Source organism: Octopus bimaculoides, chromosome 2 (assembly GCF_001194135.2).
Source record: "Octopus bimaculoides isolate UCB-OBI-ISO-001 chromosome 2, ASM119413v2, whole genome shotgun sequence".
Taxonomy (NCBI): Eukaryota; Metazoa; Mollusca; class Cephalopoda; order Octopoda; family Octopodidae; genus Octopus; species Octopus bimaculoides.
This window is the reverse complement of record NC_068982.1, coordinates 127879614-127881824: the sequence shown is the minus strand read 5'-3', so window position 1 is coordinate 127881824 and position 2211 is coordinate 127879614. Positions and strand designations below refer to the sequence as shown.

General features: G+C 38.7%; 1 protein-coding gene across 1 annotated transcript in view; it reads right to left on the bottom strand.

Moving 5' to 3' along the window:
* LOC106874304 (ankyrin repeat and IBR domain-containing protein 1) overlaps positions 1-2211 on the bottom strand; it is a 304438-nt gene that overhangs the window by 297362 nt on the left and 4865 nt on the right. The window lies entirely within an intron of this gene.

Sequence of the window (2211 nt, the reverse complement as noted above, 5' to 3'; positions counted from 1 at the left end):
ATATATATAGTGTGTATGTCTTTGTGTCTGTGCTTGCCCCCCCCCCACATCACGGTGTTGATGTGTTTACGTCTCCGTAACAAAGCTGTCCGGCAAAATTGACCGATAGAATAAGTACTGGGGGTGATTCAGTCGACTAAAAATTCAAGGCGGTGCCCCAGCATGGCCGCAGTCAAATGAGTGAAAGAAGCAAATGATAAACGATATGTGTGTGTGTGTGTGTGTGTGTGTGTGTGCGTTTGTCCCGCCACCATCGTTTGACAAACGATGGTGGTGTGTTTACGTCCCCGTAACCAAGTGGTTCGGCAAAAAGGACCAACGGAGTAAGTACTAGGCTTACAAACAATAAAACTCTATAAGTCGGAGCTCCAGCGTGGCCGCAGTCAAATGACTGAAACAAGTAAATGGATATAGAAGACAGTCTTCTTTCACTTACTATCTACCGAATCAACTCACAAGGATTTGATTGGCCTGGGGCCATTACAGAAGACAGTTACCCAAAGTGCCATGCAGTGGGACTGAACCCAAGGCTACAGAATTAGTAAGTAAACTTCATCAGACAACCATGCCAGCGCCTATACAGACCAACAGAATAAGTACCAGACTTTAAAAAAAAATTAAAAAAAGAATTGGCATTGCCTTCAAAGTGGTGCTCCAGTATGGGCATGACTGCAGTCTAATTACCGAAACAGGTAAAGAAAAGAAGAATAAAAAAGAAAACTGACTAGGCCTAGGTATAGCTGGATGGTTATGAAGTTTGCTTTGTAACCACATGGCTTTGGGCTTAGTTCCATTGTGTAGCACCTTAGGCGAGTGTCTTTTACTCTAAACCCTCTGCACCCCCACCACTGCCATTTTATGTATCAGAAAAATATAAAAAACAGAGGGAATTTCTTGCTCGACCGTTTCATAGTTTGCTGGCTGTTCCTCCGAGAACTCACAACGGACGTAACTAGCTTCCCCAATCAATAACAAGTCAGCTGTTGTACAAAGCAGTCAAGAATTAGGATTCTGTGTATGTATGTGTGTGTGTGATTCACAACTTGACTGCAAGTGTTTGTTTACGTTCCCGCGACCTAGCAGTTCGACAAAAATTAACGGACAGAACAAGTACCAGGCTTGAAAAATAACTGCTGAGGACGATTTAATCGACTAATACATCTTCCCCGAATGGTGCCTCAGCAACGCTGCAGCCTGTGACGGAACATAAGTAAAACGAATATATAAAAATTATATATATATATATATATATATATATATATGCCATATGAATTTGCTGAGAGTCTTCAGCAAACTCAAAAGAAGTATTTTTCCCAACTTCAGTCTTTAAACTACGCTTATAAGCTGCTTTGCATGGTTACATTGTTATTTGCAGAATGATAACAGTAATCCCCAGCGGAAGTAAATGGCAGGTAATGAGTAATATATAGTGTGCAAGCCTCATACTCCATAAAACTAAGGCGATGAACAGAAATATTTCATCGAGAAACAATAATACCATTCACGATATGGAACACACAAAGGGGAAACCTCCGAAAGGTCGTTTGAGATGTTAGAAATAACAGCTAAATCTCATTTATATCACACCACCCTAACGTCTAAAATAAAGGATGGATACGTTAGATAATGCAGTCCTACATATCACTCAAAGAAAAAAAATAATAAAAAAGGACGGAATGATCAGGACTGGAATCCCCTTGATCCATACATCTGTTTGGTCAGAGTATACCAGAGCCCAACCAACAATAACCGTCAGAATATACACGCAAGACACAAAAGCAGTAAAGTTAGTTATCATTAAAAGTTTAGACAACAGACAATAGAAAAGGAAAAAAAGACGTAATAAGCTGGGTTGTTTTTTGTTTTTTTTTAAATATATTCGTCAAAGACTTTAAATAGAACGAAATTGATCTAATTCTCTAGAGAAATATGAAGCTGTTTGTACATGTGTGTTCTCACACACACACACACACACAAACAAACACATATATATATGCACAATGAGTCAGGTGTTGTGATACAATAAGGTCATAAAACCGCAAGTGTCTTTGATAAATTCAGTAAACAAAATGTCACTGAAATCATTAGACTATAGATTAAGATTAAACAATGAAATTTCATATACCCAAGTACAAGGGCGTAGTTTTTAAGTGGAGCGCAGGTGATCGTTTTCCTGCTTTTTTTATTAAAAAAAAAACATGAGTTTATTGC